Raw genomic sequence first — 24,366 nt, forward strand, 5'->3', positions numbered from 1 at the left:
GTGGTAAAAAGAAGAGGAATAAATAAAGGAAAGAAAAAAAAATGAAGAAATGTAGGAAAAAAAAAAAAATAAATAAATAAAATAAAAAAAAGTAAAACTCGCTTTGCTATCTTCCTTGCGGTCGAAGAAATCGCCATGTGATTTAGTGACTCGAGATAAGGACACTTGCAATGAACGTATACCTGTGTGCATACAATTCATTTATCGACCCTCTCTCTCTCTCTCTCTCTCTCTCTATTTATATATATATATATGTATTTCTCTGTCCTTTTTTTTTAAATTCTATCTTTCTCACTCTCTTTTACGTTGCATCGTCGTATCATCGTATCCAGAGAGATCCTTACGCCGTTAACGATTCACAGCGATTACGGACGATGATTGGCCGGCATTTTGCATGCTCATGCATGCGTAAGTCCGAGGGCAGAATACGGTTATATCGGCCAGGTGTGTGTCACCGGAGCCGACAAACGAAGATAATGTTCCAGAGAGAAAGAGAGAAAGAAAGAGAGAGAGAGAGAGAGAGAGAGAGATGGATGTTGTTGATTTAAACAGAGGAGAAGGAAAATAAATGACTATTATTCTGGTATATCGTAAACCATTCTGAATAAGAATCGAAAAAAGGGAAAAAGAAAGATGGTTACCTGCGTGTTAAGAAATTATGATTTAAATAAATACCTGAACGATTATTAAGAAGAAGAAGAAGATGAAGAAGAAGAAAATTTAATTAGCCATTTATAATATCGTGCAACTTTAATATCACATTCTCATAAATTAATATTTTTCTCTCTCTTTTATAAAATATAAATATATTATTATTTCTGTCTGTGTGTATGTGAAATTAAATGTTTGTTAAATATTATATTTATATTCGACGTTATTTAATTTTATTATAACATAAATTTTTCTGTTAAACGTTAATAAAAATTAGATTACAAAAACGATTAGATTATTTGCCGATATGAAGTATCAATAATAAATAACATAGCGCAAAGCGCTTTCTCAATTTCGCTTATTTATTTATTCGTATTATTTAAAATATTGTATTATTTGCATTAATTCAAATGCTTGTTAAAATGTACTTTCTATTCAAAAAATTGATGTAATAATAATTTTAATATCGTAAATTTGTATGTAATATGTATAGACAACAACAAAAATGACATCATTAATGTGTAATATGTTTAGATAACTTGCTTATAGAAAATATCAGGATTCTTTGTATATAATCTAATTGAGAAAAAGATACATATATACACACACACATATGTAAAAAAAGAGAGAGAGAGAGAGAGAAATAAGTCGACAGGCTCGTGTCGGGAAATGCGATACAATTAGCGGAGATATCCCGATTGCGGTGTATAAACCTTGTGCATTCTTAAGTTGCACGGGTCCCCGTTAAGTGACAAGGACTCTTTAAGGGACCATTTAATCGTTGGCCGGTGCCCAGAGCCACTCCAATTATCCCCCGACAATTAAGCTCGAGTCCGATGCAAATTAATGAGTTGGCGCACGTCCTCGTCGTACCTCTCGTGGAATTTCCTTGTCGTTAACCCCCCACAGCGGGATTAATATCGTCTGTTAACTGCTAACATTTCGAATTCACCCAATAGAAAGAGAAAGAGAGAGATAGATAGATATAGATGCACGATGATATCGATACATAAATACAAACTATTTATATTTATCAAAGTAAAAAAAAAAACGTGGGAATAAAGAGAATAATATATTTCTATATAAAAATATATACTTTTTTTTAGATCTAAATTTAAATCGAAGAATTCGAACGATCTTAGAAGAAGAAATAATAAATATAATAATAATAATAAGTAGAAGAGAAAAAGCAGTGAAATATCCGATATCGAAGGTTGCTATTCGATAATGCACCTTTGGCACGGCATCCGGCAATTAAATCAAGGCAGTAGGCTGTAGGATTTTCTCTGTCAGGTTACGCGTTAATTCTAGTAATCCTTGGGAGCGGTACGAGACCGATGCACCAAAAGGCCAAGCAAAGAAGGAAAGGAAAGGCTAAGCTTGCGAGAAAGAAAGAAAGAGATAGATGGAAAGAGAGAGGGAATGAGAAAGAGAGACAGAGAGAGAGAGAGAGAGAGAGAGAGATAGCAAGAAGAAGGAAAGGAGATAGTCGGAAGAGCAAAGTCGAGCCGCTCCCCCCGAGTTATATGGCGCTATCAAACGCTCATCTTCCGCTATGGTGGTGGCATGGTCAACAACCTCTTTACCTCCGTCTTCGCCTTATATCCCGCTTTTATAATATCCTTCTTTACTTGTTATTCTCTTTCTTTCCCTTTCTCTACCGACACGTTACCGTTTCGTCCAAGAAAACTTGGACCATGGAGAAAAGATGATAGTGGTGGACGATCACCGAGATCACCAGAACAAGAAAAAAGGGTTAGAAGAGAAGGGGAATGGGAGGGGTACCAATACTTTTTGCCCCTTCTGTGTTTCACTTGCTCTTCTACTTCTTCTTATTCTTATTCTTCTTCTGGAATTACCATACCAACCGGATTATCTTTTGCCCTCGACGAAACGTCTCCATCGGTATACAGGGACCCCATCGTACAGAGAAAGAGAGAGAGAGAGAGAGAGAGAGAGTAATCCGATAAGCGAATTAAGATTAGCTGCTTCTGATGGGAATGCCGCTAAGTGACGATCGACGTTTGCATATCGTCTCGTTTCAGGTGACACCGACCGAAAATCCCAAACCTTCTTAGATCGAAATTTTCGATCGATGGAACGAACTCCTTGTTCCTGTCGTTCGTACTTTTCTTCCGGCTATTGAACTTTACATTACCGATTTTTATTCAATCTCGAATTGCAGAAAATTATTCTATAACATTTGTGTCTCACGATTTTTCGAATTTTTATTACTCGTCAAAAATTAATCTTTCATTGGCTATAATTAAGATTTGATAAATGTATGATTTACATTAATGATTATTACTATTGTTTTCTCTCTCTCTATGCAATCAAATAAATAAAGAATTTTTCATATGAATTGTTTATGAAATTATAATTTATTATTATAGATCAATAATAGTATAGTTAGCGAACATAAAGTATATGTTCTTTCATTTTAAGAATTACTACACGTTCCTTGGATTTATTTTATTACCTTCTCTCTCTCTCTCTCTCTCTCTATAAATATTTATAAGAATGGGGATCGTATATAGAGATAAAGAAAAAATTGTTTCCATATCCTTTATCCGTGAATTATCTATAAGAACGAATCATTACTAATAATAATAATCTCTAATAACTTCTAACAAAAATAACGATAACTTTTCTATCGTATTTAAACGACACTAAACGTAATTGCGTTTTACGATGAACGACACATTTACGATAGATCCTAACAATTCTATGGAAAACGTCGAACTCGAGCAGAAGGAGAAAGTATACCGTTCTCAAAGTCGTCTAAAGTATCTGCTACCAGTTGGTGTATATGCTTTTTCATCGGTCAGTGCATTGAGACACGAAGAAGCCAATTGAGGTCTCTTAATCTGTATGTGTGTGTTAGACACTGGGCATCTCTTTACGAGCAGTTCACATTTACGGTTCTTGCGATTCCCTCTTTTCCTCCTCCCCCTCCCCCACCCCTTCATCTCCTCCTCCTCCTCCTCTTCCTCTCACCTATCTAACTTCTTTTATTCTCTATTTTCTATGGAAGTAGTCGTAAACGTATTTAATTCTAAGTAAAGCGTAATGGGTGCGAGTTTGAAAGAGCAAAGTGATCGTATAGGTATTTACTGACGGAACACGGTGACACATCGAGAGAGCCAAGCCGAGGCAAGCAAGCGGTTCGTAAAATTCGCGATTTCTCTTTGGCGAGTCCGTGGGAACGTGACTCGCTCGTTGGATTACTTTGATTTATGCAAGGAACGTAGAACGTAGAGTTAGCGCTCGTTCGCGTTCACTAGCTGTTTAGATTGCTACCGGCATATCCTGGCCAGCTCGATGACTCGGTTCCATCGATGACAGGAAGGACTCTTAACTTACATGATTATTATTATTATTATTTATCATCATCATCATCGTCATCCTTACTATTAGAGTTTCCACAGGGACATTATTAGGAGGCTTAATCGTATGATAGTTGGTGACCACATATCATATTACGATACGGTTATTAATACGTGTCATTTGTTTTTTGATCGAATTAATGTTTATCGTTATGACTCTATCGCGCGAAAAACAGTTGGGGTGGGAGGACAGGGGGGAAGTAAGTAAATTGATGATGTCCGTTGAAGTTTCTTTTCTTTCCTTTTCTTTTTTCTTTTAAGAATAATAACAGGATATTAATTTTCTCCCAAACGATCGAGTCTAATTATTATTGTCAGGATTTAGATTTGAGATTTTATATAATGTCACAAGGTGTAGATGAAATTTCTGAGTCAATGTTATATTAATTCAATTCGTTCTAATAGGACAATTGGATTCGATTTGTCAAAGTAAAATTTTCATTAAAAAAAAAACAAAACGAAAAATATGATGGAATTAAAATGATGTCGCGTAAAACATTGCCATTTGTAAAGTCACGTATCGAACGAGGTTCTTTATGATTCGAATAGAAAAACATTGTTCTCAATTTATCGAAGTAGAATTATGAGGAAAAAAAAAAAACGCGACCATAGTCAAAATATTGTCGCATAACAGTTGCCATTTATAAAGTCACGTATAAACCAGCTTCTGAATCGTTGTCACGAAGTCACGTGAACGGAAGTATACAACCGACTCTCCGTGCTGAGAGAACCTGAAGAAGAAGAAGAAGAAGAAGAAGAAGAAGAAGATGAAGAATAATAAGAAGAATAAGAAAGGTAGAAAGAGACACAAGAGATCGGTGTACTAGAAGAAGGAGAATGCATTTCGTGACGAATGACATAGTCGCTTTCTACAGAAAGTGGCCGGGTCATTTTGTTGAAAGAAAGAAAGAAAGAGAGAGAGAGAGAGAAAGACACACACATACATACAAACACAAAGATTGAAGAAATGTTACCAATCGTTAACGGTCATCGCACGAGCTTCTACACTTGGCCATTGTTATGTGCAGTGCTAAAAGAACAGAAAACTTGCTGGTTAGGCTCGTAAAGTGGTACCTGTGCATATGTAGGTAATAAATTATTTTATCGGCCGAGTTAGAACTTCTCTGTTATCTATCTCTCTTTCTCTCAATCACTTAATTTATTTCTTTAAGGATAAATTCAATATATCTAACAATAAACTAAAGAGTTTTCTTATAGGATTACGATCGATGAAAACGTCAAATCATTTTAATTCGATTATTTTTTTAAAAAGAACCGTGAATTATTTTTAATCTGTCATTGTGTTTCTTGTCGTCACGTTTTATTATTTTTCTTTATCATATATAATAGAAAATGCATTTGAGGTTTTCGTAAGATCGTTAAAGATCGTTGATAGTGGTGTTATGTACAATTGTATTGGGTAGCAGTAATAGTACGTTTTCGTTTGGATACTCTTCACTGAAATCAAATAGAAGAAGGAAGAAATGGAAGAGAAACTTGGAGATATATTCTATACTCGTTACGGTTCTGTCATTATTCTGCGAGGGGCCATTGAAAGGAAGGCGACCGAGAGGAGCAGCACATCCCGTCTTCTCGTTCGATTCAAACGTCGAGATACAACAGTCACTCCGTTATCCTCACTTCTCTTCTCTTCTCTTCTCTTCTCTTTTCTTCTCTTCCTCCTTTTCTTCCTTTGCTCTCATTTTCTCTATCCCTCTCTCTCTCTCTCTTTCTTTCTTTATTTCTTTCTTTTTCTAACTGTCCGTCTCTGTCTCTGTCTTTCTCCCTACTCTTCTCTCTTTCACTGGAATAGATTTAGCCCTGAATTATTCGCCATGGCGATTCCCCTTGTCTCTCCTTCTAGCGAAGGATTTTATCGCCTGGAGAAATCGACTCTGAGACTCGGCACTAAATTACCGGGTGGCAACGTATACGCGAACGTGATAGACGCTCCCAACACCTAACGCCAGTCACGCTGAATGCACCGCTTTACGCATACACACATATATATACATATACATACATATACGTACATAGACCTATCGTTAAAAAACTTTTAGTGACAAAATCGAGCCTCTATAAACTAACAGACATTTACTACCTTACCCATCTACTACGTTTTCCTTCTGCCAAAGCGTAACACTCGTATCTTTTTTTTTTTTTTATTTAACTTCCATTTCATTTCGAACGATCGTTAACTGCTGCTGATACATTGGTATTTATAGAATCGAGTCATTCTTATTGCTGGATAGGATGATAATAATTATTAGTTTAATAAATCAATAGTGTAGATATATTAAAGTGCTATTTAATTCTATATTAACTCGTTATCAATGGTATTTAAAGAATTCACATTTAGTCTAATAAATCAAAATAAATAATATTTAAATATAATTCAATTGTGTGTAAATTAATTGATTATTATTGAAATTTATAGAATTTTGAATCAGTCTAATTTGTGTGTTTAAATAATAATAATAATAGAATTAAATTAGATTGATGCAATTCATTTGAATATCTCGTATATATATAATATTTATAGTTTAATATTTTAAACAGTAATTTATTTGATTTGTTTTGTTTGTTCTTGTTGAACATGTAATTACCTATATTTAATTATTTTTCCGAATTAAATTTCATTTAATCGATCACTTTTCTATGAATACATTGTATATCTAATTATCATAATAATGATTGAACTCGAATAATAAATGATAAAACTTAAACGGACTGTTGTCGTTTAAATTAAAAGACATTTGAGCTTGTCTCGTACGATCACGAGAATATTGTAATGACAAGAAAAAACGACTCTTGGTAGGATCGTGCGGAACGCTTATGCGACTCAGTCAATTGTAAATGTCGATAATTTAAAAATAAGTGTGACACACACAGTACGCGGTTGAAATATTGTTAAGCATATATGCACGGTCACCCAGTACCTTAATTCTCGACTCTTGAACGTAGCTATCGAACCAAAGTTGAAGAGAGAAGGACGAACAAGAAGAGAAGGAGCATGGAGGAGTATGAGGTAGAAGGGGGGAAAAGGGGGAAGGAGGAGGACGAACATCCCTCGAGGCACCTCGCACGCCCCGCGGGTCAAGGCAATCCGGGCAAACGTGCGTGAATTGGCTTCGGATCTGCGTGAAGTGAATCCGCGTGGTGCATGTGCACGCTTGTGTCCTACCATTGGCGTAAACACTTTATGAATTTTCGATCGATATTTACCATTTTTTATTTTTTTCCCCCCCTAAGAATAATATATTAATTATTTCTTAAAGTTTCTTATATTAATTTATATATATTTATTGAATTATTTCATTATAATTATTGATATTACATTTCGCGTTGTTGTTTTTTTGTCAATCGATTGTCAATTTCTTACATTTGTGAATTAAAAATTAAAATATATTATTACTTTGAAACAATGTCAATATTATCGTTCATTTTACTAGTATCATAAATTAAAAAACGAAATGTCCAAAAGAATCAAGAAAAAGGTTCGACCATAAAAGAAAAGAAAAGAGAGAGAAAGAGAGAATATAAAGGTCAACTTTCAATAAAATTCCATTCAAAGTCGAAGGTTACGACAGTGTTAAGGACGCGTGGTATACTCGTATACGAACGTATATACGTATAAATAGTAAAACACAAACGTACACGTACATAAACTTACACATTAATATACAAATATACAAGTAGAGAAAAGGGAAAGAGAATGAGAAATAGAAAGAGAAAGAGATTGGTGAGTCTTAGGGAGAGACACGAAACCTCCTACACGCCTTACACAGTGCCGTATAGCAGTCACTTGACAGCTGTCACCTTCCACGCAGGGGCGACATGACACGCGTGCGCGCGCGCGCGCGTTCACGTTTATGTCCACTCGTTCCTTTCTCTCTCTCTCTCTCTCTCTTTCTCTCTGTTTCTCATTCTCATTCTCTTTATCTATCCCTATCTTTCTTTCTTTCTTCCTCTTAGGGTGATTCATTCGCCACAGGGGGGCACGAGGATCCGGCGACCTCCTGTCAAGGATTCCTTCGTCGCATACCGCCTTCTACTTCGTCGAGGTGACATCGCACCAAGACGAGATTTAATCGCACGACGTCGAGGAACGTGGCACACCAAGCCGATCGACCAACCAACCAACCAACCAACCAAACAACCAACGTGCTAGAACGTCCTGAAACTCAAGGCTTGAACTTCGAAACTGATTCCGTATCCTTTGGACATGTCCAACGTCGTTTAACATGACCGTTCAAATACCGTTGACGTTTGGACAATGACGCGTATGTATTCATAATGAGATTTTATTTTTTTTTTTATATATATATCTTATTGACCGCTTGTTATTTTCTTCTTGTTGATGTATTTTTTGTTAATCTTCTTATTTTTCTTATTCTTAATTTGTCAAAGTACGAGTAACCAACGGTAATCTTTGTTTTATAGATATATGTATTTAATTATTATAAATTTGAAATCATTTGTGTGTGTGTGAATTCTTATAATCGTTTCACAAATATTTACAATTAATTAATATAATCATCGATTAAGATTAATATCAATTATTTCGATGAATAATCTCGTGTCGATAATCGTGACAGTCAACAAAAAATTTCATCTATACGATTTATATCTTGTAATATATAAATAATTTTAATATATATGTATAATAAATCACAAGTAAGATTAATTTTCTATCGATACGTTGACATTCTCATAATTATCGTCATAATTTACGATTAATTATATTTCAACGTACAATACACATATATGGATAGAAAATATCTAAAAGGGATTTACTTTATTTACAGTTACTCGATCTCACGAGCTCGACAAGCGTGACTCGACGGGATGAGAGGAAGCATTAAAGTCGTTCGATTCAGTATCAAAAGGAATGAGAGAATGAGGCGAGAGATCTATGGTAGTACATAAGATGTAAGTACTTACATACTTACTTATTTACTTACTTACTTACTCGTATTGCTATAGTTGCTGCTGTATATCGAGAAGAAGAGAAAATGAAGGAAGTGCCTTAAAGGGTGGGGAATACGGTGTGGAGGAGTTTGAGATGGAGGTGGAGGTGTTGGTGGTGGTAGAATGGGACGGGAGGGAGGTCGGTGGGAGGGAGGGAGAGAGGAAGAAGAGTTTTCGCATAGCGAGCACGTTGCGGCGCCGTTCGTCTCGGTGCTCTTCGTTAGCTAATGGAATTACTTTAACGCAATGACACAGCGATTACATAATTGTGGGGTTCTCCTCGTGCACGCGTGCATCTATATGTGTGTGTATGTGTGTATATATGTTCGGGCATTTACGTTCGAGCTCTTTGCTTGCGTTAAGCAACAAAATTCTCTTTCCTTTTCTGTCTTTTACACCCTCTCTTTCTTTCTTTCTTTTTCTTTCTGTTTAAGTACCATACTCCACGTAGAGTACCTACCTACCTACCTACCTACCTACCTACCTACCTACTACTCCCGTCGATTATTTTCTTCGAGAGACAAATGACGTAGCCGCCAAAGAGTAATGAGTGCCAACGAGACCGGCGAACGTGTCACGTCGAACGCTTCGAACGTTTCAAACGTGCGTGTTCGTTCCATTTCGCATCGAAAAACTTTTAGTCGATTTTATGTTTAAACGCAATTTAACTTTCTACAATATAACAATCCGTCTTCTTTCTTTCTATTCGTCTATTTCTCTTTCATCAATTTAGATCATTTTTCGCGATAAATGTCGATGGGAAAATAATTAACTTACGTTAATTATCTTGTTTACGAATGATTAATTTATATCAATTGACTCGTATTCAATATTTTTCATAATTTATTAATTAATATATAATATATATATTTTTTCTATCGTCGAGTATAATTTGTTTTATATAATAAAAGAGGATTCTAGAAAAATGATAAAAGAATAGATTATTTAGAAATATTTTCAAAATATAATTTCATGAAATATTATTCAAGTTAAAAATGATTCTCGGTATATTTCATTCGTTTATTTATTTTCTTTTTAATGAATCTTAGTTAACACACAACGAATTATATCAGTTTACACTCGAAGCTATTATCGAATATATTATAATAAATAATGAACATATATTTCAATGTATATTATATATATATAGTTATACATTACTAACGAAGAGAAATCAAATACGAAAGATCATTTGTACCGTGAACGTATTATCAACACCTTACATATTACTTTCTCGTTACGATACTCGTGTACGAACACTTTCTTTGATTTTTCCCACGTGTAGGAAAGGAAGAAGCGGAAAAAAAAAACTCGATCGCAAGATTTAATGAGAATCGATATCTCCGATTAATGTTTTCGTCTTTCCTCGTTAGATCACCGAGTTAGAAACGTGATACCTCTCTGTTTCCCCGTTTCCGCAAAAGTCGAACGTTTGATGAACAAAAAAAGATATAGAAAAAAAATCAAACAGGAGTCTCGCTAAACGTGGATGGTTAGCGAGTTAGCTTATGGGAAGTCGGCATCGCCTTAATCAGACGCACTTGGGATGAGCGGTGCGCTAACGATCGATGAATTACGCAATTGTAGAATAATCATCGATCACGTCGTCGAACGTGATCGGTATGAAAGAAAGAGAGAGAGAGAGAGAGAGAGGCTATCATAGGTTTTAACGAAGTTTGGAAAACCGGTTTATGATGGCAGACACGGTGCTTATAACGCGACAGGGTCACGTAATCCTTAAACTTCTTTATCTTTCAAATTGGTTTTCTTTTATCTAGAATGTAATAAGGAATCCTAAGGGTGAGAACATTTCATAGGTTTATATTTTATATCCTTATTTATTAAGATACGTGGGTAGGTTGAAATGTTTTTGAGACTGTGTTTTGAACAAAATAAAAGTAGGGTTCGATCGACAACATTTTGTCTATCTTATGTTTAAGATTTTTCTATTTATTTAGATAAATGTTCGCATGCGAAAGATATTTGCCACCCGAATGCAAATTTTTATTGACCAACCCTTTTATATGGCATGGGTTGACGTGGCACTGAATATAAGAACACGTTTATTTTATTTCGTGTTAAATATTAATTAAAAATGATATTGATTCGAAAAATTGAAATTAATAAAATACTTTTTAAATATTCTTCACCGATTATTTTATACAAAAGAAAATTGAATAACTTTAATAATTACTCAATTAATATTGTATACACAAAAATATTGAAAATTGTCTCTAAAACGAATGATATCGAATTTGAAAATTCTAAACAATAAACTACTCGTTTACAATATCATTTTTACCATATCGATAATAACATAAATTAATTACATATGCAGACACAAATATACGATCGTTCGATAATGTATTAACATACAAAAGAAAAATTGATTGGTAGAAAGGTAAAAAAATGTATACAAATTGCTTGATATTTTATACGTTATTATGTTTGATTATCGTGTAGGAAGTATGAACTCATAAGAAAGTTTAAATTTGTAACTTGACAAAGTTGCCTGTCTGTCGCCTACGTTTAATAAGAAGGATCAAGAAGGACGAAAGGAAAGGCTCGTCGTCGTCGTCGTCGTCATTGTCGAGTTATTCGTATTTCTTTAGCTTTCGAAAAAAAAGAAAAAAAGAAAGAGAGAGAGAAGTAAAGAAGAAGAAGGGGTAAGAGGATAAAGGGGGAAAGAAGACGAGGACACACAACTCGGTCGATCGCACATTCGCACAAGGAGAGCGGCGTTAATCACGCCACGTGGTATACGCCATGGCGAGAGTTCCTTCGATATATCAATGTCGATTAAATCCCCTTGGATGCGGGGAAAACGCGATTTATATGGGTCAACGAGCCGCGACCAATGCGAAGAAACTCATCGGCTTTCTTCTTACACTCATCGAATCCTTCCCCGATGATACACTACTACGATTGTTCTACTTAAATCTTTCTTTTTATTTTCTTATTTTGTTTTATTTTTTATTTTAATTAAAGAATTTTTCTCCTTTTTTTTCTTTTCCTAATAGATATTTTGTCAAATTTATCGTAACGTGGTATTATTATTCGGTAGGAAAGAAATGATTTCGTGTTGGAATGATTTAATATAGTATAGAAATATAATTTGAATGTATTTTTTTAATTTTCTATGATGTTATATTAATGTTAGGTCTAACAATTCATGGGTATTTCTATATTTTTTTACTTTTAATTATTTTATTATAGTATAGTATAATTTTATATTTAAGATATAAATATATATAATGAGATAATTTGTAAATTATTTACACACATTTACAGAATTGAAATATACGTGGAAGGTGTTTTCCGTCCAAGTCAATTTGATTATAAAAAAATATATATAAGTTTAGATTGTATCGACATTTCAAATTGTTTAACCCAACCTCGTAGATAGAATGTGTTGTTCCATTCAAAAAGAAATAGCGAATAAAATTTGCTAATTATTAAATGCAATTTTTGACAAGGTTTTATCTCTGGCAAGGATAAAATTAAACATTTTTTTTTGTTTATTCGAACAATAAAATATTCGGAAGAAAAAGAAATTGAAACGGGCGCCCTCATTTCGAATAGGGACGAATACCATGGAGAAGAGTAGTCTTATCCATTCGTTTTTTCTTTCACCCTTTGAAGAAGAGAAGAAGGGTGGATATCCTTTTTTTTCCCTAGGGTGCCAGGAAACTTTACGTGCACGTTTTCATCATACGGCTCCTGGCGATTAAGTCGTCTCGTTATTAAAAATGCATGCAATTAGCTGTGTGGCCGCAATGAAATGAGCTCAGAACGATCTTATTCTTTCTTACTCTTCCTTTTTTTTTTCTGTACTAAAGAGAAAGGTTAACTCTAATAGGACGATCAAACCCTTAAACCCTTTTTTGCATTCTTTCTTTTTTTTTTTCTTTTCCCGTAAGCACGTTTGCTTAGTAAAACGAGTGACAAAGTTACGATCTAACGGGTGTCGTTAATATCAGCGTGGCATGAAATAAAAACAGGGGTTAAATGATGTAAAAGTCATAGACGACCACCTTAACGTGATTTTCATTTGAGTTACGATCGAGTAGGGTGTCCGCAATTGTTTTTTTTAAATCGATATAAGAACGGCTTTAGCATGCTCGATCTTTTCTGTCCCTTTCTATCTTTCTTTCTTTCTTTATTTCTTTCTTTCTTTTTCTCTTTCTTTCTTCTCCTCTTCAATCTTGATGTCTGCGCAACGTTCAACATTTTCGATGACTATCTTATGTTCGCTCTTCGTAAATTACAATTATCGTTAACTTCTCATCCGACAGGTGTAGTTCCTTATTCTTATCTTTCTCTCTCTTTCTCTCTCTCTCTCTCTCTCTCTCTCTTTCTTTTTTAGATACATATATATATACACATACATACATTTTTATATAAAGTAAAATTTACATCATTTTTTTCGTTTCGTACATTTTTAATGATATTTCACGTTTACGTTATGTATATTAAAATTATTTTTCATTCGTATAAACATACGTTTACATACTTATACTATTAATCAAAATAATATTATCACGTAGAAAAATAGCAAGACAAATAAATTGTCGATCGTTTTATTTTCTTTCGTAGTAAAAAATTTCTCTATATAAAATATAAACTGATTTTTAATTAAAAACAACTAGTCACTTGTTATAAAAAATAATGAAGCATGAATTATAGACGCGATCAATAGAATATATAATCGATGTATCGAAAAAATGAGTTTCGCGAGAATGAAGATGTTTTTTTGGTCTGATAATGCATTCGAATTGAATTAGAAATTTGTTTGAAACAAAAACGATTGATATTTCAATACAAATTTGATAGACAAATTTCAGACGACACTTATTCGATTATTTTGCAAAGTTGATCATTTAATTTGGATCAGTAGTATAACGCGTATAATATTTAAACTTTATTCGTAAATCGAGTTTGAGTTCGGAATCGAGATCGTTTGAGTACGAGGACGATAAGAATCTTATCTGTGCGTGTTTCTTTCGAAACTTCGTTCGAAATTAAACTACGCGACAAGATCGAAATGGATGACGGCTCTCGTAACTCTCACACAATGATATTCCGAGTTCGAAGATTTACGATAACGTCGATTATTCTGTAAGTCCTTCATTCATCATAAACTGGACAATAAGACTGTCAAAGGCTGCTGACGTTGTTCGAGTTGCTTGAACGTTTTTTTTTTTTTTTGGCGACGTTTCGAAGGAACAGAAACTTGCATCGATTAAACCAAAAACGAAATTCGAGAATTACGAGGTTACGTTGATTATGGAGATTACAATAAAAAGGAATTATGATTTTTGACGGATGTTATTTATGCTAATTTAGTCGTAACATTATTTTCATAAATGACGACAATTTCTAGATATACATATTACAATGAGTTTTTTAATGAATCATTTAGTAGTTTTTTTTTACATTGTATATGATTTTAGATTATATATGCGTGTGTTTAAAGAAATAATAGTATAGTCTCTTTCACTATCATAAAATTACAGGCATACACCATTCGTGAAGTATCGACAAACTGGTTTAGAATTAATTTGCGATAGTTGTACTTATAGACATTTTTTTATTTTGTTAAATTTTCTACTAACACATACGAGATCGGAACAGTAACATTTTGAGAGACCTTGATGCTTAAGTCATGTAGTATATAATCGTGATAGAATAGATATAAACATTCGTAATGTTCGTTTATACTTATAGAAAAGGATAAGGTCGGAAACCTTCAGTATAATTTCAGCATTCGTATCGTTAACACGTAAGTAAACATTTATTTTCTTTTAACATTAATTATAAATATAAGTAAAACGTTACACTGTGTTATATATTGAATATGCATATAACGTATGTATTATACATTACATTCTACATTATAAGAGTGACTTAAATCGTAATATAATTTAGTAATAAGAAAAGTGTAATCAATCAAAGTATAGCATTTAATAATAGCATATAATTTATCCTTATCTAGAATATAGAGAATAAGTTAGAAATAATGGAACTTAATCAAAACTTTTCTCAACAAAATTATCTTTCTTTCTCAAAAAAAAAAAAACAAATTTATTAACAATCTATTCACTGTTAATTAGAAAATTTGAACGGAATATTATGAACACGGTCACGGACAAACAATGTGTGTGTGTGTGTGTGATCATCCTCTTAAACAATAATTCTTTCGCGCGTGCGTTACGAGTGTTGTTAAAGTAAAAACGCTTTTACAAAGAAACGCGATTTCATTGCAATTTGAAGGAAACGCAACTATATGAAAGAAGGAAGAAGAAAGAAGAAGAATAAGAAGAATAATAAAAGGAATAAGAAAAGTCACATCGTATCTCTTGGTCCGTACGGTGATTAAGCTCCTTTACCGTCCGTAATAGTTTACCGTAGATGCTTGTGGGATTTATTTTCTCTCTCTCTCTTTTTTTCTATATATAAGTTTTCTGTTTCTTTTTTTTTAAACCACCTCCGTCTTTTTCTCTACGGCTACGTAGAAAATCGGCTAACGTGCTGCGACAAGAAGAAGAAGAAACGAGTATGAAAGGGGATACTGAAAAACATAGGAAGACGACAGTAATCGCCTCTGATTATCGAAGCCACCGGCAATCCTTCGAGGACAACCATGAACTCTCTCTCTCTCTCTTTCTCTTTTGTACATACTTTCTCATCATCGTTTTCCTTCTCTCTTTCTCTCTTTCACTCTGTCGTGATCTTTATCTTTATCTTTCTCACTCTTACTCATTATCGTTTTATTTATCTTCTCTCTCTTTCTCATACACCATCGTTTTCCATCATTTTCTTTAACGATATTTTTGTTCTTCTTATTCGTTTCTCTTCATCTCTCTTCTTCTCTTTATCTCTCACGATCTTGCCTCGGTACGAGAGCGTATTATCAAACGAGCGTGCACCACCACCACCATCGCTGGTAAAGATATAAAAAAAAAAAAAAAAAGGTTTCCTATAACTCTTCTATCATCCGTGCTCTCACGCAACGGTCATCGATTTAATACGGCGACGAGAGAACGCGAGAAGCAATTCGTTCGATAATTATCGTCATCCATGACTCCGCGTGAGTCTACACCAAGGAATGGGAATTTATTTGTTAATGCGTAATCTTCTTCTATACTTTTGCCAACAGGGATCGATTTACTCGATTACTATGTTTTGTCGCGTAAGTTGAGATGCCTTTTCTTTTTTTTTTTTCTTTTTTTTGGATTATTTTGTTTTTCCCTTATATCTGGTATTTTTTTTTTCTTTTTTTCATGATTTTTAATTTTTCCAAGCGAGAATATTTAGAATAGAATTGATAATTTTTATTCTTATATTGTTTTTTTTTTTCTTTACAATTGAAAATATTTTTTTTCAAAATAAAAAAAGTAGATATATGTATAAGGGATTATTTTGTTTTTCCCTTATATCTGGTATTTTTTTTTTTTTTTTTCATGATTTTTAATTTTTCCAAGCGAGAATATTTAGAATAGAATTAATAATTTTTATTCTCTCTGTTTTTTTCTTTACAAAAAATTGAAAATATTTTTTGTTCAAAATAAAAAAGTAGATAAAGGGATAGGTAAAGGAAGGTAAAGTTAAATTCGAGATTCGATTCGAATTCGGAATTCGAAGAAGGGGGAGGGGGAGATAGGATGACGCAAATTTACGAAAGGAAACGATTTTGCCCGTCATCGTCTCGTCTCGTCTCGTATTCGAAAAACGAATGATCCATCAAAGTCAAGAAAGGTTCCAACGTATAACAACCTTGGAAAAATCTTTTTCGTCGTTTACTTGCACGAATTTGCGTATGAATCGTTTAAAAAAAGGATTCGCGAATGGAAGTAATCTCTTGTTGTATCGTAACGTCTTCATCTATTTAATGTCTTTTTTTTGGTTATCTTACTTACCTTTGGGGGGAAAATAATTTATGGGAAATATGAATACGCGGCAGAAAATAAAAAATGAACGCGTAAAAATAATTAATTTATATTTATCGTGTATAACGTGTGTAATAATATAAATATTAGAAATTCTTTTTTATTTAATGAACATTTTTTGTTTCGAAATATAATAATTAACGATATTGAATTTATTTGTGTAAAAAATGTTCGATGTAATTTTTATTTAAAAAAAGAAAAAAGAAAAATAGATAGAAAGGAGATAAACAATGGTGGTCAGATATTAACGTTTTCTTCTTCTTCTTCTTTATGTTGGAGAAGCGCAAGGTAAGAAGATTGAGAAGACTTTTGAATTTTAACGTTCCTCTAATATATGCATGTGGAAGCCGATACACGGCAGCATTGACAGTTTTTGCCTGATGTCATTATGACAAGCGACGGCACAAAAGACCGCCGTCGACGAGGCAACCATCCGTAACGACCAAAGACGAACAGGTACCGAAAGAGTTAGACACGTGAACGAGAGAGAACGGATGAACGGAAAGAAAGGACGGACGGACGGACGGACGGACGACGCCGTATGTCGAGTATATTTTTTTTCTTTCTTTTCTTTTTTTATTTTACCAAAAGAAGTATCTCGTGAGAGTTGCAACGTTATTACGTCAATGGTTTTATTTATTTTTTTCTTAATTCTTTATCTCATATATTTTGTTTATATCAAATATTAAGTGTTTATGAACAAATTATCATAGTTATTAATAATAATTCATTTGTATATATCTATAATCGGTATTTTATTTGCAAATAGGATCTTGTTACAGATGCAACGTTGTTAAACTAATTTTATTTTTTTTTAATTCTATATCTTTATTAATTTTTGTAAATATTAAATCCTAAAGGTTTGTTGGAAATATTTGAACCGTCAAATAATTTATTAATCATATTTTTTATTCTCAATATTTTATCTTTGTTTCCTATTTTTTTCTTATATTTCATTAAAAGAATTATATATATCTATATGTAAATTATTTGTGTAATAAAATAAAGAATTGAAATAAAAATCTGATACACAAAAAAAAAAGGGATGCCAATATTGTTATCAGGTAGTCGGTATCGAGAACGATCAAGGACGACACGTCGATTTCTTTCCTTTGTCTTATGTTCGTTCGAGCAAATTAATCTGAAGAATATTGAACGCCTGTTCATCTTTTTATTTATATATACCTATATATACTTGTGTATTCATTCAGTCGTTCAGAAGCGACCGTGCGTGTCCGTTTGCGTTCGTTCATCCGATTCTGCGGGCAAGATCGAAACGCGAAACAGACCAAAGCGAGCCTTTAAAAGGAGAAGCACGTGCTGATTTGGACATGTTGACGTTCCGATACGTGCATTCGAACAACGCTTCTGTTTCTCTCTTAGAGTTCCAATTTATTTTTCTTTATTTTTAAGGTTTTTTTGTTTTTTTATTCTTCATCGTTCAATAGATCGACGTCAATATATTTTTTGTTCTTGTTTGTTTGATTTTATTATCGATCTTGTACAAATCTAATAGATTTCATTAGTACATTTATATTCGTTTGCATTTAATCGTAGAAAAGAAAAATATTATTTATTGGAGATCGAGAGTCAAATTGATTGATCCAATTTTCTCATCAATGATTCATCAAATTGTCACGTACGATTGATCGTGAATTAAAATAATCAAATTTAATCTAAAATAATTGTTCACAAACCACACGTATAATCGTCTGAATATTTAAATAGAAACTACCAATGTCTTAAAGGAAATAAGAATAAGAAGAAGAATAAGAAGTAGACGAGGAAAAGAGGAAGAAGAAAAATACAAAATAAAAAAATAAGGAAAGATAATTTCTCAGGACGTTGAATGAAGTCGAAAGTCGATTTCCTCGTGGTGTGATCGTCGTGAGAGGGCAATAAAGTAACCGGTAGTTAAGGGTCTGTGTCTGGTTGGTAGTCCGTTAAAGCATAATCGCTTATCGGAGTCATGCGACCGTCGAACCAGCAGTTTCCAAGTTTCACCCAACTGCCACGGATATTGCAAGGTAGTAGTCGGTGAAGGGACGGAGGAAGGGTTTATATACCACGATGACGATCGGTCCCGAGAAGCAAGCATACGATGCGCAAATGAGTAAGAGAGAGAAAGAAAGTGAAAGAGTAACAGAGTAAAAGAGAGAGAGAGAGAGTAAGAGAGAAAGAGAGAAAGAGAGAGAAGGTATCGTAGATTCACCATGGAGTAACACCTTGGGCGTCGCGTGATACCGGTAATTACACAAAAATACCTCTTTGGCCCTATGTTCTCGCTTTAGCTTAGCTCAACAAAACGCCTTACCAATTGCCCGTTATACGGTGCTATCGTGCGAGTAAACGTCGCCCTCCGTTTCACCCACTTACTTTACTAAACACCACGAATATGACGAGCTCTATCCACGCAGAGATTATTGGGTGTGAAAATCATCTTTGATTCGTTAGTTTCTTGATATACCTAAGCTTGACCTTAAAACTATTTTAATGGATCTACGTTTCGTTTAAAATAGATATTAGAACGATAGCAATCAGATAATGGGAAGATTTTGTAAATGTTAATTATTATATTGAGAATATTTATCAAAGTGATTAGTGTATTATTTTAAATAACAATCCCATTCATTTTATTTCTAAGCTTATTTTTATATATATAGAAATTTGTTGAGAAAAATGGAATTTATGTAATATTTAAGAAAATATTTAACCCTTTACTTTTTTTAGAAGACATACAAAAATGATGTCGAAGTCAAATTTTTAATATATCTTTGAAAGTTTAACCTTCGATCAGTTCATTTAGGTATAATCTGCTTGTATCTATGTTAGTAGAATGGAATCTAGGTAATATTAAAAAATATTTAACCCTTTACTTTAGGAGACATACAAAAATGGTACGAATACAAAGTTTTCAATATATCTTTGGAAGTTTAACCTTCGATCCAGTTCGTTTAGGCTATAACCTGCTTGTATATCTATTATAAAGTCGTTACGACACGCTATCGAGGTATCGATATACGAACAAGCAAAGTCGTTTCAGTAGATATCGATCTGCTTGTGCACATTCGATATAACTAAGTTCTGTGTACTATCATGCACAGCCTTCCTCCAAACGTTTATAGTTTGAATCGTGTAATAGACAATTCCAACTGTGTTCTTGCGAGCAATGCAAATTAATCGTCTCGTTATTATCTCTGCAATCCCTTCGAGCCTATCGTTCACTTCTTCTAAGAACACGTATTGTCTTATTTTTATTTCCCGTGATTATTTCACTTAGTTGAATATTATTTTATTTTATTTTATTTTATTTCGTTACGATACGATAATTGGATCACAAGTCGTATATAAAATTTTCCTATCATAAATGAAATGAATTAAAAAATTATTTGGATATTCGATTGCATTTTTGTTTCGTAGCCTTTTTACAAATATTTTCTTGGGCTTAGAAGCATTAAAATGGATTATTAATATCATTACTGCTTGGTGATTTTAACAATTGCATAATGCAAGTATTATTCCGTGAGCTAATTAAGGATTGTTACGTTTGTTCGTAATTCGTTTGATCGATGCTAACAATATATTATTAAACATAATAATCGATCATTTATTTTAATGAATTCATTCCAACAGAACAAATGCACATTCACTTGTACGTCTGAAGTAATATAAGACAAAATTTCTAAGCGTTCAAATGCTGAGTTCTCAACACTTCGCATTGTTTTCTATATATAAAAAAAGAAAAAAAAGTATATAAATATTCATTATATCGATCATATAGTAACACAATAAACCATAATTCGTATCAATTCGTGTTCCCACAATTCGCGTTACAAATCATTCCTTCTTATTATTCATTTCACATTATTGAAATTTTATTAAATACACAACAAATACACACACGAATGTTAATTGTAACGAGAGACATTATGGCCTTTCGTAAGATTAACATTTTCATTTTATAAGTCAATTATCCGCGTATTTCACTAAGCTATTTCGATATTCTCTTCTCTCTCTCTCTCTCTTTTTTTATTTCTTCTTTTTTGTATGTATCGATGAGATTCCATACGATCTATACGGTTAACATAATATAAATGTCGATCGAACGAGTTTTCGTCGAAGGAATGGAACTTATGGTATGGTTCGTTCGTTCGTTCGTTCGTTCGATCGATCGTGTGCACATCGAAAGAAAGAAAGAAAGAAAGAGAGAGAGAGAGAGAGGTAGACTATATGTGTATGAGAGTCAGAGTAAGATAAAAAGAAACAAAAAAAAAAAATGATATAAAGAAAGAGAAGAGAACGTATGCAACTTTATTAAGGTAAGAAGGAACGGAACGTTTCGTTCGTTCGTTCCTTCCTTTCTTTCTTTCTTTCTTTCTTTCTTTCTTACCTTCCTTGTCTTACTTTCCTCCGGCACTTATCTCGCGTTTCGTCCGGGGATTGATATGCCAATTAAGCTGTAGCTCCAGGCAAAGGAGGTAAGAGCCACGCGCGTCCGTTCTTCGGATGTTAATTCTTGTATCATCGAGAAGGTCGGACTCAACCAAACGCTGCTCTCAAACCATTTGAAAGCGGTCGTTACACTCCTACTCGTAATATTTTCTAGATTCCTAACTCTCTCCGATGAATGTTATCATGTAGTATATTATAATATGTAGGTATGTATATATGTGTGTGTTTGTATATATATATATAATATTAACTCGAGGATATTTAACTCCGTGAAATTCTTCGCTATAAGTGTTCGTGTAATAAGATTTAATAATACTAATCTTTGTTAAATGGATAGAGGAGGTATATAGACGTGTAAGTTATTTTGAAAGTAGTCTAATTGTAAGTTATTTTGAGATATCTAATCTATGTGTGTATATTTTGCGGATATATTTTATCAGTTTTCCTTTCTTTTTGTTGTTGTTGTTGTTGATTTAAGAATAGTTATTTTTTATTTCGCGTGCTTGTTTATTATAAAATACAAAAATATATATATATATATATATATATATATTATATATGTATTGTATTCTTTTTAGTAATTTAAATATATATATTTAGATATTTTACAATTGGTTGATTCACTTTAATAATGGCCAAGAAAAAAATATTTACATATTAAATCGCGTTTCGTGGTATACAAAAATTATCGAGAGAATTCGAAAATGGTTGCTTGTTATTATAGAAATTCGAGTATGAAAAAATAATTGTTATATTGTATATATTATATTTTCCCGAGTTTCACGATAAATTCAAATTAATAAAATCTTTATCAAAATCATAAAGAGAGAGAGAGAGAGAGAGAGAGTAATTCAATATTTATTCGATACATATTTCGAGTCTAATTAATTTAATTGCAAATGTGTTTTGATGAAAATAAATTACACGATGGTGGAAACGTTTCAGTTTTTTTCCACGAAAGAATGAAATTTGATTTTGTTGATATGACTTTTCGCTCGGTTTTATCTTCTTGCTCTCTCTCTCTCTCTCTCTCTCTCTCTCTCTCTCTCTCTTTCTCTACGGCATTTATGATTCGCAAGGGTAGCCCGGTGTTATAAGGACAAGGCAGAGAAAAATATCCAAGATGAAATCGGTGAGGTTGAAAATGCATGACAAATAACGCCGGTTGTCCACCACGGGAATGAAACAAAACCTATGCGAAAGACAGCAAGCCGCTTTGTTCCCATTGTGGTTCTTCTTGGCCGGTGTCGCTTCAAGGTAGCCGTTGCATTCAGTCGAGCGCATGGTGTCGGGTCGCCATCAGATGACGCTTGATAAAGAAAGGACAAATTGGTACCACCCGAACGACTGCCGTTCTTCATGGAAGATCCGAGTTTGATAACGGTTCCGTGTCGATAAACGTGCCGCATGGTGTAATGTACACCTTTTGCGATTTCTTACACGTAAGACGCATCTATTTCCGTTCTTTTCTTGAAAAAAAAAAACAAAAAAACCAAAAAAAACAAATTTAAGAAATAAATTCTTTATATTTTTCTCCATTCACATCTATTCGATTCACCTGTCTAATTCAAAAATTTAATACTTTGTTAAAGATCCCTCCCCCCCCAGACGATATAATATATAAAATTATATATTTATTAATAAATAGGGGTATCGTAGGGATTTTTGACATTAAAAAGAACTAGAACTTCGTTTTGATTAATTGGACGTTGCGTCCCTTTATTAGGACTTCTTCAGCAACTTAATCTCTAAAGTTCAGCGTCTTTTTTATTTAAGCAGACATACATTTTTGTAATATTCAAAACACTACAAATCTAAACTTCGTTATCTCTTGATCCGTTATATTTGAACAATATTATAAACAATATACCTATTTATTAATAATTTTAATTTTGTACGAGAGAAACAACTAATTATATATTTATGTTAAATAGAATATATTAAAATAATTTGTAACAATGGTGTATTGATTATTAATTTCGTTAGACAAGATTGGATCACAATAGAAGTCAAATAAACCGCCTAACGTAAGAATTGGCTACCTAAATATAATTCACATCAGTGTGTAGGGATGATACACTCATGGTTGATCGGGTAGCGATTCAACGAGAAACGGATCGCACTCGTTCTCGCAATCCTAACGTGATACACGTCTCAGGACGAGGGTTAAAGACAAGGAAAAAGAAAGAGAAAAAAAAAAACAAATAAGTCTTTGGACGAACGATGGCAGAAGAATCTTCCGCGTGATTTCTTCGGAGATGGTTACGGAACGAAGAAAAAAAAGATGAAGAAGAAGAAGAAGAGGTGGTGGTGGTGGTGATGGTGGGATAGGGTGGGAGTGAATCAAACAGAGGAATGGGGTAAGGGTAGGGAAGGGGGAGGGGAAGAATATCCGACGAAAGTTATGGACCGAGGTAAAAGAGGCGGCGACATCAAACGATTCCGTTCACGACCTCGTGCCAACTACTACTTACTTACGATTTACTTAAAGATTTAACTGAGAGAACCTGAGTTATTCGCCAAATGGTAGATAGATAATCGTTGCTGTTATTATTAATACGATACGATTCAACATCGGCTTTGCTTAGGCAATTTCCGCAATGTATTCGATTAAATTATACAAATTAATTGGAAAATCTTTCCCCAATGTGATTCGTCGTTGTCGTTGTCGTTGTCGTCGTCGTCGTTGTTGTAATCTCGTGTTTCTTTTGATCGGAACATCGTCGAACGAATGGGAAGGGGGTACTCGATAATTGATAGATAACGAAAAATAGAAAGAGTTGTATTGTAAGTTCCGTGTTTTATGATTGACTGCGATGACATTAACAGTTATTAAATCAAGATAAAATGAACTCGGGACAACAACATGCGAACGAGTGGCTAAATAATTCCGGCCATGAGTTTCTCGTAAGGGAATATAGTATTGGTTGTGAGTGACAAAGAGAGGTGGATCAACA

At 33.5% G+C, this 24,366-nt stretch overlaps 2 long non-coding RNA genes across 2 annotated transcripts in view; one reads left to right on the plus strand and one right to left on the minus strand.

Annotated features, from left to right (window-relative positions):
* Positions 1-24,366, minus strand: part of LOC106789762 — a 142,091-nt gene that overhangs the window by 102,654 nt on the left and 15,071 nt on the right. The gene's annotated exons all lie outside the window — the stretch shown is intronic.
* Positions 8,271-9,055, plus strand: LOC106789761. Its single transcript, XR_001382027.1, has 3 exons — positions 8,271-8,320; positions 8,846-8,969; positions 9,024-9,055. It is a non-coding gene; the product is annotated as an uncharacterized LOC106789761 (long non-coding RNA).

This window comes from Polistes canadensis, unplaced genomic scaffold (genome assembly GCF_001313835.1).
Source record: "Polistes canadensis isolate GaletaPanama2010 unplaced genomic scaffold, ASM131383v1 scaffold_201, whole genome shotgun sequence".
Lineage (NCBI taxonomy): Eukaryota > Metazoa > Arthropoda > Insecta > Hymenoptera > Vespidae > Polistes > Polistes canadensis.